The sequence below is a fragment of the Artemia sp. Qi Xiang Cuo genome, chromosome 12 (genome assembly GCF_049724085.1).
Source record: "Artemia sp. Qi Xiang Cuo chromosome 12, ASM4972408v1, whole genome shotgun sequence".
Classification (NCBI taxonomy): Eukaryota; Metazoa; Arthropoda; class Branchiopoda; order Anostraca; family Artemiidae; genus Artemia; species Artemia sp. Qi Xiang Cuo.
The window spans coordinates 68027264-68045642 of NC_142805.1; the positions used below are offsets into that span (position 1 = coordinate 68027264).

Genomic DNA, 18379 nt, shown 5'->3' on the forward strand with positions numbered 1-18379 from the left:
TTGATGATAATATTCATCAGAGCAAATAAAAATATTGACATAATAGCTACTGAGATCTCGACCTCTCAACCTTTTATAGTCAGTTCGTAAGCGCTGACACTTTTTGGCAAAATCGAAGGGTTAACTATCCGATACCATCCAGGCATCAAGAACCTCCGTAAACTTTTCAAAGCGCACTTGCTAGGTGATCGATTGATTATTCAAATGATTATTACAGTAATTTTTTTTTGTATTACCTAATGTGAAAGAAATCCACATAGTGTTAATTACGTCTATGAAAATGCAAGCAAATTATAAATTTAGCTTTTTCGGTGATTTAGTGATTTTCTTAAACCATTAGTGATTTCACTTTTGATTGCAAATCTTATAGCTCTTTCATTGAAGAAAGGAAATAAAAAAAGTTATCTGATATTTTATTTGGGTGTGTTTTTGAATCAGTTGTTTACAATTACTGTTGAGATGCTTCTCATTTTATAAATGTTTAAGTATAATCTGATAATAGGCCATTCTTTGTTGGTGATAGTGCAACTTATGTCCTTTTCTGAATCTGGTAATGTATAAAAAAATTGTAGCCTAACTCTAGTTAGGCTAAATATTCAGCAATTCACATTAATGACCTACAAATAAAGTGAACATACCACACGATGACTTTTTACTGTATTTACAAATATAATAATGGCTTTACACATAAATTCAATTTTAATCTAACTGTTCTAACTATTCTAACAAATAAAGTAATTTAACTTACAAATAAAGAAAGGCAAATTTTCATCAGTTCATATTATTGACTCACAAATGAATTGAAAATTCTGTTCAAATCCTTTTTTAGGTCAATATATACCAAATCATATAATTTAGTTTCAAATAAAGTGAATACATCCTTCGATGCCTTTTTTTATGCTGATTACAAATATTATAAGCATTTCTATTAGAAATGAATTTCAGCCCCCCCCCCTCTATCGGCTATACCTAACCTAACCCTGAATTGGCATATATATGGGGGGGGCTGAAATTCATTTCTGATAGAAATGCTTATTATATTCATAATGAGCATAAAAAAAGGCATCAAATGGTGTATTCACTTTATTCCTAACTCAATAATATGATTTGGTATATATTGACCCTTTTTTATGCTCTTTACAAATATAATAATCATTTTTGTTGGAAATTAATTTTAGCCCCCACCCCTATATATACCAATCCAGGGTATATAATTACAAATTAGGGGGAGTAGGGGTAAAGGGTAAAATTCTACTTTAGCTGCATTTGGGTATCTTGGAAAGGGGGTTAAGTTAGGTTAAGAAAATGAAGCTTTCAGGAATGTATCTACAGGCTAAAGCATGAGTAAATTTTTACCAAATCATATTATTGATTTACAAATAAAGTGAATATACCACTTGATGCCTTTTTTTATGCTCTTTCCAAATATAGGCTAATAATCCTTTTTGTCAGAAATGAATTTTACCCCCACCCCTATATACCAATTCAGGGTATATATTTGCATATTAGGGGGGTAGAGGTAAAGTTTAAACTTACCTTCCATTTATATCAGAAATAAAATTTGCCCCCAACCCCCCTAATGTGCAAATATATACCCTGAATTGGTATACATAGGGGTGGGGGTAAAATTTATTTCCAACAAAAATGATTATTATATTTGGAAAGAGCATAAAAAAGGCATTGAGTGGTATTGTCACTTTATTTGTAAGTCAATAATATGATTTGGTAAAAATTTTCCAAAGTATGTCCTGGGAAGGTATTTTAAAATAGGCTACTGGTAAATTTGCAGGTGGCACAATACATTAGCTAGGATGAAAGTGTAAACATCACTTGATGCCCTTTTTTAGGCTCTTACACAATACAATAATTGCTTCTGTTGCAAATTGCATCTTGAGCCCTTAAAGGTATTTATTTTTGTAACCATACAAAGAAGTTATCAACAGTAGTTAAGTTATTGAAAAGTTGTTAAAAACATCTCTAGTTTATAAATAAGTTGTTCAAGAGTAATATATTCAGAAAATACTAATTTATTACAATTTAAACCTCATTCATTAGGCAAATCAATTCAAACTGTTTTCCTAATGTTTCAAGTTTTTCAAATGCCATAAACAAAAATTGCACTGAATTTTGTGATTCGAAACTTTGCCGTCGACAATCCAGGGTATATTCCAATTCAGGGTATATATTTGCACATTAGGGGGATGGGGTGGATAAATTTCATGGTAACTTTGCAGTGGACCATATAATTTAGCTAGGATGAAAGTGAAAACATCATTTGATGCTTTTTTATGCTCTTTCATAATCATAGGCAGCATGATAGTACTGCCTAAGTAAAGACCAATGTTGGCACAATGTATTTTTTTTTTTTTTTCTCTTGGTCTTAGACCAGGGCACTATCTATCAAAGGAGTTGTTGTAGAAACTTTGAAAAGGGCTCATTTGATTGGCAATTGGAGTGGCTAGTGCACTTGTCAATAGTCAAAAGTGTTTGGAGGGCAACTAGCCCCCCCCCCCCTCCATGCCCATCATTCCCCCAAACACATTCAATCAAAATTTTGAGATAGCCATTTTGTTCAGCATAGTTGATTTCCTGATAGAAAATATGTTTTTGAGGAGGTCACTCCCCCAAAACCCTCAAGGGCAAGGGTTTCAATTTATGCCCTGGGGACATTTAAGAATGATGTTACAGTAGTGTATAATTTACTATTTTTTCCTTTTGACCAGGGCACTTTGTATCAAAGAAGTTGTTGTAGAAACTTTGAAAAGGGCTCATTCAATTGGAAATTGGAGTGGCTTGTTCTCTTTTTAATAGTTGAAAGCGAACTAACGCCCCTTCCATGCCCACCATTTCCCAAAACACATCTAATCAAAATTTTGAGATAGCCATTTTTTCAGCATAGTTGATTTCCAGACAGAAAATGTGTTTTTGAGGAGGACACTCCCCCACAGCCCTAAGGACAAGGGTTGTAAGTTATGCCCTGGGGGCATAGTTGTTGTAGAAACTAACATCCCTTCCACACCCACCATTTCCCCAAAAAATCCAATCAAAATTTTGAGATAGCCATTTTGTTCAGCATAGTTGATTTTCAAATAGGAAATACGTTTTTGAGGTGGACAACCCCCCCCCCCCCCACACAGCCCTCAGGGCAAGGGTTGTAAGTTATGCTCTGGGGCATGTAAGGTTTTTATAGAATGTGTTGTTGTAGAAACTTCAAAAAGGGCTCATTCAATTGAAAATTGAAATGTCTAGTGCCCTTTTTAATAGCTGGAAGTGATTGGAAGACAGGTAACACTCCTTCCATGCCTACCATTTCCCCAAACTCATCCAATCAAAATTTTGAGATAACCTTTTTGTTCCATGCAGTTTAAAGTTCAGGAAATTGTACCTTTGAGCAGGACACTCCCCCACAGTCTTCAGGGCAAGGGTTATGAGCTATGCCCTGGGGGCATATAAGTTTTTATTAAAATCTTTGTTGTAGAAACTTCTAGAAGGGCTCATTTGATTGGAAGTTCAAAGGTCTAGTGCCCTTTTTAATAGTTTTTATATAGCCATTTTGTTCAGCATGAGGAGGACACTCCCCCACAGCCCTCAGGGCAAGGGTTGCATATAAGGGGCATATAAGGTTTTTATAGAAAGCATTGTCATAGAAACTTCAAAAAGGGTTCATTTGATTGGAAATTGAAATGACTAGTTCCCTTTTTAATAGTCGAAAGTGATTAGAAGGGAACTAACACCCATTCCACGCCCACCATGTCCCCAAACACATCCAATCAAAATTTTGAGATAGGCATTTTGTTCCACGCAGTTTAGAGTTCAGGAAATTTTACTTTTGATTAGAACACTCCCCCCACAGTCTTCAGGGCAAGGGTTAAAAGTTATGCCCTGGGGGCATATAAGGTTTTTTATAGAAAGTGTTGTCATAGAAAGTTCAAAAAAGGCTCATTTGATTGGAAATTCAAAGAGCTTGGGCCCTTTTCAATAGTTAAAAGTGATTGGAGGGCAACTAACCCCCCTTTCACACCCACCTTTTCCCCAAACACATCCAATCAAAATTCCAAGATAGCCATTTTGTTCAACATAGTTGAAAGTTCTGGAAATTAGGTCTGTGAGGATGACAACACCCCCCCCCCCTTAGCCCGCAGGACAAGGGTTGTAAGTTATGCCCGTGGGGTATATAAGGTTTTTATAGAAAGCATTGTCATAGAATCTTCAAAAAGGGTTCATTTGATTGGAAATTGAAATGGCTCGTGCCCTTTTTAATAGTCAAAAGTGATTGGAAGGCAACTAAGCCCCCTTCAACACCCACCATTTCTCCAAAAACATCCAATCAAAATTTTGAGATAGTCATTTTGTTCCACACAGTTTAAATTTCAGGAAATTATGCTTTTGATTAGAACTCTCCCCCCACAGTCTTCAGGGCAAGGGTTAAAAGTTAAGCCCTGGGGGCATATAAGTTTTTAATGAAATCTTTGTTGTAGAAACTTGAAAAAGTGCTCATTTGATTGGAAATTGAAGGGGCTAGTGCCCTTTTTAATAGTCCTGAAAGTGATTTAAGGGTAACTAACCTCCCTCTCACGCCCACCTTTTCCCCAAACACATTCAATCAAAACTTTTAGATAGCCAATTTATTCAACATAGTTGAAAGTTTTGGAATTTAGGTCTTTAAGGATGACAACCCCTCCACCCCTACAGCCCTCTGGGCAAGGGTTGTAAGTTATGACCTTGGGGCATATAAGGTTTTTATAGAATGCATTGTCATAGAAACTTCAAAAAGGCTCATTTGATTGGAAATTGAAATGGCTATTGCCCTTTTTAATAGGCAAAAGTGATTGGAAGGCAACTAACACCCCTTCCACTCCCACCATTTTGCCAAAAACATCCAATCAAAAATTTGAGATAGCCATTTTGTTCCATGCAGTTTAAAGTTCATGATATTATACCTTTGATTAGAACACTCCCCCCACAGTCTTCAGGGCAAGGGTTATAAGTGTTATAATTTGCATAACAGTTATAATATGCACTTTACTGAAAAAATACAAATGAATGTGCATTGTCAGTTTAATATACAAATACTGATAATTAGTAATCAAAATGTTAGTATTATTTGATTTATTAAAGTTATAAAGTAAAAACATTTATATTTTAAATCAGTCAAGTGCAAATTATGTTCTGGCCTTGGGAAGGCATAGGGAATTTGAGCCCAAATTATGTTAATTTCTGCTTGTTTTGAGTTTGACTTGGTTATTTATTGTAATTTCTGTTTGTTTTGGGTTTCATTTATATATTGACGCTGAGTTGTGGTATTTTCATGCTTGGTAGATTATTTGATTTTATTTTTGCTCATTTTTTGTTTACCTTACTTTTCTTTTGTGGAAAAATTTCTTTTGTGGAAAAAAGTTTTTTTTTAATTAATTTATATAAAATACATTTGGGGCCCTTTTAAGGGCTCAAGATGTAATTTGCAATAGAAGCAATTATTGAATTATGAAAGAGCATAAAAAAAGGCATCAAATGATGTATTCACTTTCATCCTAGCTAAAGTATTGTGCACCTGCAAATTTACCAAAGTGCCTACCTCCCCTCCTTCTTCCTCTAGAGGGTCCTGAAATTTGCCTACATGACAGGTTTATTTACCTGGCAAAATTTTGACCAAACAACATTTTACCTTAATTTTCAGTTATCAGTTTCTTTTCCTCAGGCTTTAGTTCTGAAAATGCAATTCCTGTTATTTGAGTAGAATTTTAAGCCATATCAATGTTTTTTTTTCAAAATTTAGGAAATGTATTTACATATCTTTCTTGCATTCTTGTATCAGTTTCCTAATTCAAGTGGTTCAGTTCCCCTGTCCCCTCTTTGCAGGTATTGTATTATGAATAATGAAACAATTGACCACTGCCTATTTGAATGTAATATGCTAACGTCTGCACAGCATACCTTGCATTTTAAACTGTCAAAGTGCTTCAAACACCACAAAATCTCACTATCAGCCAAGAGCCTATCCAACTATACCTACACACAGAGCATAGAAATCGATATCTATCATCTTATATTTGAACTCCTTGAGTTGAAAGATCTACTGAAAGATATCTGAGAATATCTAATAAATAAGAGACAACCAAGCCTGTAGCTCTGTAGCCCACAGAGTGAAGATAAAGGAAAAGGGCTATATAGTATCAACTGAAAAGCCTGCCTGCTGTGAAATAGAAGAAGAAGATATCTTTAAAACCTTATAAATTGGGATTGAGCAACGTTTTGAAGCTGAAAACAATTTTATTGTACTTTATTTAAGCAGAAGATTTATTTTGCCAGGTTTCACTTTTATAACACACAGATTTTAAAGGTCATCAAAGGTCAGGATCCTCTAGATGGAGAACAAGTAGAGGTCTGTAGATCCATCCCTGAAAATTTCATTTTCCTAACCTAGCCCCTTTCCAAGATAGCCAAAAGTAGCTAAAGTAGAATTTTACTGGGGCAAAGTTTAAACTTACCTCTCATTTGGATCAGAAATAAACTTTACCCCCCCCTAATGTGCAAATATGTACACTGAATTGGTATATATAGGGGTGGGGGTAAAATTCATTTCTGACAAAAATGATTGTTTTATTTGGAAAGAACTTAAAAAGAGGCATCAAGTTGTATGTTTACTTTATTTGTAAGTCAATAATATGAAATGCCAAAAATTTACCCTTTTTGGCTATCTCAGAAAGGGGTTAGGTTAGGAAAATGAAATTTTCAGGGATGGGCCTACATGCTAAAGTATGTCCCATCAAGGTATTTTGAAATTCCTAGCCTACCTCCACTCCTTCTCCCTCTAGAGGGTCCTGCAATTTGCCTACATGACAGGTCAACATTTGACAAAACAACATTTTACCTTAATTTTCAGCTATCAGTTTCTTTTTCTCTGGCTCTAGTTCTGAAAATAAAATTCCTGTTATTTAAGTAGAATTTTAAGCTATATCGATGTTTTTTTCAAAATTTATGAAATGTATTTGTATATTTTTAAAGCCTTATAAATTGGGATTGAGTAAAGTTGTAAAGCTGAAAACAATTTTGTTGTACTTCATTTAAACAGAAGATCTATGTTGCAAGGTTTCACTTTTATAACACACAGATTTTTAAAGGTCATCAATGGTCAGGACCTTCAGAGAGAGAAGGGGTGGAAGTAGGTACTTCAAAATACCTTCCTAGGACATACTTTAGCCTGTAGACCCATCTCTGAAAGTTTTATTTTCCCAACCTAACCCCTTTCCAAGATAGCCAAAGTAGCTAAAGTAGAATTTTACCTTATTACCTCCTTTTTACAGACCCTTTAAAGTACCAAGGACACCTAAAATGAAAACTAATTCATTAAATTGGTCAAGTGCAAACTTACAGAGCCATATATGTCTTAAATTAGTGTGAAAAACCGATAATTCATTTTTTTAAGGAGAAAGATCGCCCGTTTACATAATGTATTCCAATACACAAGTTCGTGGCCAATTTCAAAAATAAAGAACGTGTGCTTTTAAACAGTAGAAAATGACCAAAAAATAAATAAATCAGCGTATAGCCTTAGAAAGTGTTGTTTTCTTGTATGTTATGGTAAAACAGAAATCAGAACCTAGTTCAGCAAAGCTCTTTTCTTTGAAAAATACTTTTAAGGAATGCTTCTTGAAAAGAGCTTGGTTAGACTAGGCCTAGTCTTGGATTTTACTAGGATTTTTGGCATTCCAGGATCTTTTAACCATGAAGCAGTGTAAAGGTAAACATTAATGATTTTAAAAGAAAGTATCAATATATAGGCTACCCTATTGGTAGTTTTGCAGACCTAATGACTTCCACTGATAGCCTACCTTATGTAGGCAAAGACACCTAGTAGGCTGTGTGATTTGCTTGAATATTTTGATATAAATCTACCTCATAGTTACTATATAATAGTAGCATATACCATTTATGTTTTTTTTATATTAGAAATACAAATTACTTGGGTGAGCACTGTTTGACTAGGCCTATTAAAGTCATTGGTTCTTTATACTCTAAGCAACAAATATTGTCATTTACTCTTATATACAAAGCACTATAAAATCAAAACAATAGGCAATATTGTGTTTCCTTTAAACATGGAGAATGATATAAAGTCTTCTGTATGACTTTTTAATTATAGAGAAACTTTTTAATTATAATATAAAATAATTATAGAGAAACATGAATAAAGTTCTACAGAATGCTTTTTGGTTTTCTTATTTAATATATGATCCACTAAAATGTCATACAAAAGAAATTACATTACTCCACTGATACATAGAGAAAACAACAAAGTCATACAGATGGCTTTTCATAGTTTCAATTGCAGTTCAGGCAACTTGGTGGTCACATATCAATCCTAAAACTTAGTCAACCTACCTGAGAATTTATGTGGCCAGGAAAATTAGGCTTAGGATGCTTCTTCATCAGCAAGTTCCATAGACATTGTCTGTTGTGAGTCAGCCCAAAAATCTTAGTCATCTCTATTGTAATTCAAGTAGGCCTGTCCGCCTAGAGTCTAAGGCATTTTGACCAAGTTTTAGGATTAACATGACCACTAAGTCACCTGGACTTGCAGTCCTCAGTCAGAAAACCCAATCTATAAGCCAAGACAGTTACACTAAAACAGAATTAATAGAAAATTGGTTGACTGAAAATTTGCCTGGCCTTGTGTGCAAACAAGTGGCATATGGTCTACCTGCCTAAAGTCTTAGACAGGCAACCCAGTTTATAAGCTCAGACAGTTACACTAACACAAAATTCATTCAAAATTGGTTGACCCAACAAGTTGCCTAGATTTGCAGGTGAACAAATGACATAAGGTCTGCCTGCCTATAGTCTCAGGCAAGGGCAGCTGAGTTTTAGGACTAACATATGAACATCAAATTGCCTAGACTCACGGGCAAACCAGCAGCAATAATAATAATTGATTGAATTTTCAGAACATATATCCTCTAGGCCTTCCAAAAATTATAGATATTTATTAGTAAAAAGGATGTCATACTGTTATACTAAAGCAATGCAGGAAAAAGGGTACTGTTCTAATATCTGGGGAACATGCGAGAAGTTAAGTTTGGTTAATGCTAGTGAAATAAAACAAAATAGGATAAAAATATAATAGTTTAGAAACAAATTTTGGCTGTATATTTGCACATTAGGAGGGTGGGGGTAAAACATAGACCATACTAGATACATAAATTACATTCCACGTTGGACCTTTTTTCCTCCTAAACCCCAAAAAACCAAGGTTTAAACATAGTTCATGTACTAAGGAATCCCTTGTTTACAGACAATAATATAGAAAATTGATAGTCTGTGTTGTCTGTTCTCAATTTTCCTCAAGCTAAATTCATGCATGTTGCCCATATATTAGAACAGTACCAAAAAAAATCTAGTTGCACAAAACAGAATTATATTAAGAACAAAATTAGAGAGTCATGTCTTCTCTGAATGACAAAAATAATGTTGATTAAATAAAGCAATACTATTAGATCATTATCTGTCAACGTTATTATGTAATATATATTATTGTATTATGAATCATATACAATATATTATTGTATTGTTTGTACTTGCCATTGTACACTGTTTATTCTAATTCAACATTAGGCCACATAATTTTGGGGTGCCAATTATGTGAGGGGGGAGCAGTTGCCTCAGTTAGACTTTGAATAATACCTTCTTATTTCTATTTTGCTACTTTTTATTTTATCATGGCTTACTGGTTATTTTTGCCCCATTTACATTTTGAGAATTGGAATCACTGACATAATTACCAGATACAAATCATCAGCACAACTGGGTTATATTTTGTTTAGTGATGAGCCTGAATAAAAGACTTACTTAGTTACTTCATAATAAATAAATTATTATGGTTAATAGACTTTGAAGTTGATAGCACGAGCCTATGCTTTACTCCCCCCCCCCCTAATATGGAAATATATAGCCTGAGTCAGCTTCAATCATTAGTCAGCTACATATGACCTATTTTTCTCTTTAGCCAGTTATTTAAAGAAGCAAATTTTTGAGCATAGGGTTACTAGGTTTCTATGGGCTGTTCTGAGCCTTCTAGCCCCTTCAGGGCTCAAAATTAATAGTCCCTGTCAAGTGATAATTTAATTATAAGAGAGCATTAAAAATACTCATTATTTTGAATTGTGCTGAAACGCTAAATTTTATTGAAAAGTGCAGTCTAGGCTATGTACCAAAAATATGGTGTTGATTTATAATTCAGGGTATATTTTTCACCATTAGGGAAGTAGGGATGGGGGGAGTCTTGACAAATTTAGATATATATGGATTTGCCATGGAGTTCAGACTATATGTGTGTCTAATTCTTTGTGCCAGACGATCTTAGTATTCAATTAGGCTAATCATAAAACTTCGAATATAGCTTTGAACTTAGCAGCTTATTTTTTTTATAGTGCCCTTTGCCTATCACATTCAAAACAGTTGAAATGGGTGACTTTGATATTGATTGTTTTTTTTTTTGCTCTTTTGAATTCTTAAAAAGATATATTGTATTAAAAACAGGTTCTATCAAGGTACTATCACTTAAATATAACAGCTCCCTATGCCCCCCCCCCCCTCTGGATACTATCTTGATAGGATACCGTCTGTGCTTTAAATAACAAAAATATTTAAATTATTGGCACCCCTTCTTTAAAAACAAATCGAGGTATTATGATTTAAATATTATAGCTCACTACTCCCCCCCCCCTCTCTCTGGATACCACCTTGATAAAATACCGTCTCTGCTTTAAATTAGAAAAAAAAAACAAATTGGGGGTCCCTGCTTTCAATAAAAAAAAATTCGAGATATTATCATTTAAATGTAATACTTCCCTCCCCCCCCCTCTGGATACCAAATTGATAGGATACTGTCTCAGCTTTCATTAGAAAAATAAGTTACTTAATAATTAACTAGGTCACTATATGGTTCAAATAAACACGCAAAATAACGTTAAAAAGCTTAGTGTTCCTTGAAAAAAATTGAGGGTGTGAGTAAGGGGGTACAAAGACAACAACAAAAATGTCGAAATTACTCAGATATACCTCAAATTATTGGAAAACTGAGTCATAGATTTGCCGTGGCATTCAATAAGATCCAAAGAATACAATTAAAAGGGAGCACACACAAAATGCAAATTAGGCCAGTAGCCTATGAGAAATTGCAAAATACCCAAGACAATGAACAAGTCCTAATGGGGGGCCTTGGGTCTATCAAAATATTTCAATGGTTTCCTAGGGAATTTGATATCATTTTCTTCTGTCTCCATTTTAAATGAAAAAAATAATTAACCTTTTGGCATCCCTGCTTTCAATAAAAAAAAATGAGGTATTATCATTTTAAAATGATAGCCCCCTATCCCCCCTCCTATAGGCAATAATTTACAATTTATTTTTCAATCATATTTTTTAGGTAACTTCCAGTTCAATCTTTAATTCCCAAACCTTGTACAAGCCTATTATATAGCTAAATTTGTCACAATAGAAGGTTTTTTTTTGGGATTCAACTTGAAAATAAAATTCTTGACTACAAACGATGTAAGAAATAGCGATTGGGAAACTGCATTCGAAATGATTTGAACTCATTTCATAAAGACGATCCTGTTTTTTATCAACATATGAAGACCTGTGTATATTGCAATATTTGCAATTGCATCTGTCTCTTTTTTATGCAAAGTAACAAAAGAGACGAAAATTAATGAACAAGAGAGTAGTGAAGAAATATGGCATGCCAAGTAATATTTGGCAGGGAAAGTCACTGGTGATAATTTGCTAGGGGTGGCACCGTGATTGAGTGGTTTTCGGTGATTCGGGGAACCAAATTTTTTTTTCGGGGTGACGCATAGCTTTTCGGGGGAAAACCTGAAAATTCGAGAATGGTACAAGCCCTTCTTGATTTCTAATCCGTAAAATAAATAACACAAGAAGGAAAAGCTCCAAATTTGCGGTTCACGCACTAAGGACTTGCCGCAAAATTAATTTTAAATCGACCAAACGCCACCACCTCTGTTGGCGGCGGCGCGCCGGCGGCGTTACGACACTTCGGTGGCGCCAGGCCTCTCGTCAGCGGCGTTTGGTCGATAAGTCGGTGCGGCGTCGGGGTCTAGCTGGAAAAATATCCTAAAATGGTATCTTGCATACCATCTTGCACTTGGTCATCATCAAAATATTTTCTGACACATCAGAATAGTCACTTTCTTAACTTGAGGTCATATTTTTTCACAAAATGTATTTTCACTAATATATACATAGCAATCAACAGATTTTGTACTTTTGAATTTTCACAAATGAAAAACAGTGTTTTATGCTACTAATTTTATGCTAGTTCTTATGGTTTTGTTTGCGTTTCTGACCCTGACAATTCACCCCCAGCACCCGCCTCAGAAGGTCTCATATAGCTCTAGGCTATATAAAAAAGTAACCGAAAAAATGATGGATTTCTTACTTTATAATAGGCCTATGCAGCGAAGGTAAATATCTACCAAATCATATTATTGACTTGCGCATAAAGTGAATATACCACTCGATACCTTTTTTTTATGCTGATCACAAATATAATAATTATTTCTTTCGGAAATGAATTTCAGCCCCTCCCCTCTATATATGCCAATTCAGGGTATATATTTCTACATTAGGGCGGGGGGAGTAAAGTTTAAACTTACCTCCCATTTACATCGGAAACAAAATTTATGATTTATGATTCTTAGGAAATAGTTTTAGCTAATATTATTCAGCTCCGAAGTTTATCCTTGTTTATTATTGACAACACTGTTTTGCGAATTTATTCAAACTAAAAATGCTAATAGCAGCTAAACAAAAACTTGTAGGAAACCCGGATTTTAGGTATGAATAGACCTAAAATAGATTAAGAGGGCTAAATGTGTTTTCATTTTGGTGTCCTTGGTACTTTAAGTTTTTCTGTAAAAAGCTTAAAATTGAATTTGTAAGTACAGCAATTCTAGGTACTCCTGTATTAAGTGTACTCTTTTAGTATATTTACCTACTGCTAGTTTGGTTAATGCTAATGAAATAAAATAGGATGAATATACAATAGTTTAGAAACAAATTTGGGCTATATATTTGCACATTAGGGGGGGAGCATAGCAGATACTATTAGGTAACCTAACCTAGGTACCTTCCCCCCCTAAACCCCAAAAAACAGCAGTTTAAATATTGTAAATGCAATGAAAACCACACCTTGCATTGCATGACTCCATAGCTGTCTCTTGAATGGGCATGTTTCTTGTGACTGGTTTCCGTTGCAGTATATAAAAGAGTACGTTTAATGCTGGAGTACACAATTCTTCTTATCAGAAGGAACATAAAAAGGGCATCAAGTGGTATGTTCACTATTCATTAGTTTTTTAGCCTATGTGAACTGCTCAATATGTATCCCTCTTTACCCTATAGGCCTAGTTCTTGTGTTGGATAAGTGCAAGCCAGCATTCCAATCTCATCAGAAGTAACTAAAAAATACAAAAGAGTAATTTTTTGTTTAATCTGACATTTCATAGTAGCTGGAACAACAGAAAGGCAACTTCAATTAGTAAGTTTGCAGTTACAACATCAAACAGTTCATGGTAACAAACTGTAACTAAGGAGTAATATGACTCAATAGTAATCAAAAATCTAAAAGAATGGAATTGGAATATCAGTTACAACAAAAGATTTGGCTTATATTGTCTATTCCAAATATAGGCTATAAGATTCATAATGTTTAGTGTTACCCATCAAGGGTTACAAGTCTGAGACAATTTGCCTGGTTTTCTAAAAGGGGAAACACCCCCTAAAAGTAAAAAAAAAATATTAAGGAAAATTACATCATCAGGTTTAGTTTATCAGAGAACTCTCATGAGGTTTCATGCTCCTATCTGCAAAAATGTGAAATTTTGTATTTTTTGCCAGAAGAAAGTGGTATAAGTGCAGAAAACAATTCTTACTTTATAATATCCAGAATAATCCTATTTAACATATTCTGCAGGGTGAGAACCTTTATCTTCACCTCTTTCACCATTGTACAAGTTTTTAAACAAAATTCTGACCAGTTAACATGTATTTGACTGGATTTTCTATTTTCTGATAATCTATATTTGTATTTAAACACTATCAGCCCCATCTACAAAAAATATATTAATAGCCAAATCCTGATAAATTAGGTTATGTTAGATTAGTTAGATGGCACTTGGGTGTTTGTTATGATTTCTAAGACTTAGAGAATAGACACAAATATTTAAAAATGTGAATGAAAAACTGGAAATACAAGGAAAATATTGAAGATAAAGGTTCTCTCCCTGCAGAATATGCTAACTAGGATTATGCTGCATATTATGAAGTAAGAATTAACATGTTTCCTTATATAGTGAACTAACCATGCACTTACACTGAAAGATCATAGATACCTTTTTTTGTTTTATTTTTCCAAGGGTGATCTTATCAAACCAATGGTCCAAAAACATTAGGAGAGTCATTCAAATAGAAATTATATTTTCTAGTGCCCTTTTTAAGTAACCAAAAACATTGGAGGGCAACTAGCCCCCCTTTCATGTCTTCTTTTCCCCCAAAATTGTCCAGTAAAAATTATGACATAGCCATTTTGTTTAGCATAGTTGAGAAGTCCAACAACTATGCTTTCGGAGATAACATGACCCTCCCCCCACAGCCCCTGATGAAAGGTTTAAGATAAAAAATTGCCTATTTTGTGCATGTAGTATTATTTATTAGGAAGTGTGCTTACAGTTTTTGGGTAGAGTGGGTGAATTTTTCAGGGGAAATTTTACACTGTAGGAATTTGCCAGAAATCACATGCAAAATTCTTTTTATTTGTGGTATCATCTCTCTGCTGACTCAATTTTACATGGAGAGATGTTAAATGTAATTGTTCAGGGTAAATTCTCCCTGGAATTGAATTGTCTAGAGGATCTTTCCATGAGGAGGTTTTCTGTTGATGCAAGCTGGATTTTCCTGTATTATCTAAAAGACAAAACAAGTTTTTTAACAGAAAGAAAGGAGCAACATTAAAAATTATATATATATTATATATTATATTATATTATATATAATATAATATATATATTATTATAATATATATATTATAATAATATATATAATATATATATAATAATAATATATATAATAATAATAATATATAATATATATTATATATATAATATATAATAATAATATAATATATATATAATATAATATATTATTATATTATATATATTATATAATATATTATATATTATATATATTATATATTAAAAATTATAATAAACTGACAGAAATCACTATGCATATGATGGGGATTGCCCCTCCTCAATACCTTGCTCTTTATGCTAAAGTCTGAATTTTGTTCTGATTTTTTATAACAACTCCTGAAACAGAAGGGTCATTTATAAAACAATAAGTAGCTTTTTCGAAGGTACAAAAAAACTTAGCATTAAGAGCAAGATGTTGAGGAGGGAGTAACCCCCTTCATATATGTAGTAATTTCTGTCTGTTTGTTTAAGGTTTAAGGTTGCTCCTTCCTTTCTGTTGAAAAATTTGTTTTTTATTATTTATTAGCATAAAGAGTGGGAGGTTGAAGAGATGACAGCAACCCCCCTGGTATATAGAATAATTTCTATTTGTTTAAGGTTTTAATGTGACTCTTTATTTTCATTTGAGAAAACTGTTTTTTATTATTTAATAAATTTACTAGGATGAAAGTGAATACATTGCTTAATGCCTTTTTTTGTGCCATTTCATAGTTCAATAATCATTTCTTGGTCAAAATCCATTTTGAGCCCTTAATGAGACCCCAAAAGTTAAAATAGTCCATAGTCGCCAAAAGTTTAAAAATGTTTCTTAAAAAAACTGTCTAATGAGAAAAATTTCCGTTTGTTGCTGATTCAGAAATTGTAATTATTATTCTCCTTAGTTTTAATAGTAAAACGTTATCAAGAAAACAAATTTGCAGAATTTTTGCTAAAAATAGCCTGAAACTCCCCAAAAATAACAACAAAAGCACAAAGAACAATAGGGAAATCTTTTTGCAAGACAGTGGAGATAATTTGAATGAAAATTTCGGCCCTATGTCCAAGGGCCGTCCTCAGCAAGACAAAAATATGTAAAAGAAAAAAGACTCACAACAAAATGCGACCAATAAAACCAACAAATTAAAATTTTTCAAAGCAGTCCTAGCATCCTTACTTCAGCGATGTTCAACTAGGACTGATTGCTGTGTTGTGAATAACAACAGCAAAACTGACATCATTTTGGGTGGATTTTAGGTTCTTTTTAAAAAATTCTACAAATTTGTTTTCAAAATAACATCTTATTATTAAGACTAAGGAAAATAATAAATACTATTTCTGAATCAGCTACAAATGGCGATTTTTTTCTCACAAGCCAATTTTCTCTTAATAAACATACTTTTAAACTTTTGGGGATTATGGGCAGTTTCAAGTCCTCTTAGCCCTTTAAGAACTCAAAATAGAATTTGCCCTAGAAGCATTTATTGAATTTTGAAAGATCATAAAAAGGCATCAAGTAAAATATTCACTTTCATTCTAGCTAAATTATATTGTAAACTGCAAATTTGCCCTTTAATTTACGCTTTTAGTATCTTTTAATAAAGATAGTTAACAAGCATCTTTAGTGAAGTAACTGTCTATCATTATCATCATTGCTATTAATATCAGTTTGAAACATATTAAAGTATTATTTTTAATGAAAGAGTCGCGACTAAAGTTGAAACTTATTAAGATTATACCCTTACAAACCTTAAAAGCCACTTCACAGCCATTCCCAGTGGATTTTACTTCTGTAGTTAAAGTAAAGTTACTCTGGTTTGACCTAAGATATCTGTACAGCTCATTTCCATATCAAAAGTTAAATCACCCTAAAACCTCTATTATACTACCTAAAATTGGATTTTCAACATTGAATTTATCTAAATATTCTGAGACCTTAGCTAATAAGTAGGGTAAGATACCCAGTAATAGGACCACTTATCAGTTATCACTCAGCAGGTAAATTTTTCCCATTTTCCATTAATTAGTTAGGACAAAAGTGAACACATGTCTCAATGCCTTTTTTGTGTTCTTTCCAAATATAATAATTGCTTCAGGTCTGAATTCCATTTTGAGTCCTTAAAGGTGCCCTAAAAGGTAATTTATTACCTTGTCTAAAATTTCTTTACAATGATTTACAGTTAAAAAATTAGTTTAAAAATAACATACAAAATTATTAAATCAATTCCTTTAAATTAATGTATTCCAAAGGCATCTAATCCAATTCTATAAACATTTGAGTTTATGGTACAAGGGTCATTCAATAAGTAACAAGACAAATCACTGTAGCTCAGAAACAATTTAATTTATAATTTAAAAATTTTGTCTGCTTGTCAACACAGCCCTGAGTAACATTTATAAAGTTGTCCTGCGTTTGTTATAATTTGTGCATGCCTCTGGCATAAAATTCTTTAGATTGATTTGAAAGCCACTTTTGTACCTGATTTTTAATTGCATCCCGAGGTTGAAAATGTTGTGTGTATAGAGCCTCTTTAAGGGTATAACCAAATGAAGGGACAAGGTCAGGGCAGGGATTTAGAAGGATCGCCACCCAAGTTTTGAAATATTTCTGGATTTAGCAGTGACGTGTGTGGGTGCACATTTTCATGGAGAAGTCACGCCTCTTGTCAAGAGTTCACAACGTATCTTTTGAATGTTAAGGCTTACTTTTTTCTGAGCATATCACTGTTATTTATTGCCTTGTCTAAAATTTCTATACAATGATTTACAGTTAAAAAATTAGTTTAACAATAACATACAAAATTATTAAATCAATTCCTTTAAATTAATGTATTCCAAAGGCATCTAATCCAATTCAATAAACATTTGAATTTATGGTACAAGGGTCATTCAATAAGTAACAAGACAAAGCACTATAGCTCAGAAACAATTTAATTAATAATTTCAAAATACTGGCTCATTTATCTTCAGGACAGTCACAATAGGTAGGCTCTTATAAATTCCAGAATACTGCAAGTATGACTTAGAGCTTGCCATTTTAACAAATGTTGTGGACTCTTGACTAAAGGTTTGATTTGTCTTCACAACAATACACATCCACATTTGGCACTGCTAAACCAAGAAACTGTTTCAAACTGGAGTAGGAAAACCCTTTAAATACCTCTACTGCCCTAACCTTGCCTTTCAAACTTTCATTTTTTTTTACCCCTTAAAGAGACCCTTCCACAGAAAATATTTTTTATTGAATCAAGAAGTTAAAAATCAGGTGTAAAATTGGGCAGCCTATATTTATTCAATAAAAAAAAACCGCCAAATTGGCATACTAGTATAGCCCTAATCTCTTGTGTAAACAA

General features: G+C 33.3%; 1 protein-coding gene across 2 annotated transcripts in view; it reads left to right on the top strand.

Annotated features, from left to right (window-relative positions):
* The first annotated feature begins 323 nt into the window (after positions 1 to 323).
* sqh (Myosin regulatory light chain sqh) overlaps positions 324 to 18379 on the top strand; it is a 29783-nt gene continuing 11727 nt past the window's right edge. The window contains exon 1 of one of the 2 annotated variants that reach the window (XM_089098459.1): positions 324 to 421. The gene's annotated coding sequence lies outside the window, so the exon portion shown is untranslated. Of the gene's footprint in view, positions 551 to 18379 lie in introns of both variants that reach the window. The other variant, XM_089098458.1, reaches the window with a different exon arrangement.